Below are 437 nucleotides of genomic sequence, written 5' to 3' on the forward strand. Positions count from 1 at the left end.
CACTCGACCCCCTTTGAATGAACTTTGTCCCCAAAGTTCCGAACCATAGACCCGCCAAGCTTAGGTCCCTCCCAGGTTGATGGAATGGGAACAGCACGAAAATGATTCAGTGGCCTGAACATTTCATGTCGAGTCTCATCGCTGTCGACGACGCCAAATTTAACCGAGTGCCGAAACACCACAATCACCTTAGAAGGCGATCGAAGTCCACTCAAACGGGATTGAGAATAACTGTAATGGCTTCTCAAAGGAAGGCCCGAACATACAGACACACCAAAGCCGCCAGACCACATCACAAACAGAACTCTACAATCCACAGGTGTTGCCCAAACACACACACACACACACACACACACACACACACACACACACACACACACACACACACACACACACACACACACACACACACACACACACACACACACACACACACA

Source organism: Littorina saxatilis, linkage group LG7 (assembly GCF_037325665.1).
Source record: "Littorina saxatilis isolate snail1 linkage group LG7, US_GU_Lsax_2.0, whole genome shotgun sequence".
Lineage (NCBI taxonomy): Eukaryota > Metazoa > Mollusca > Gastropoda > Littorinimorpha > Littorinidae > Littorina > Littorina saxatilis.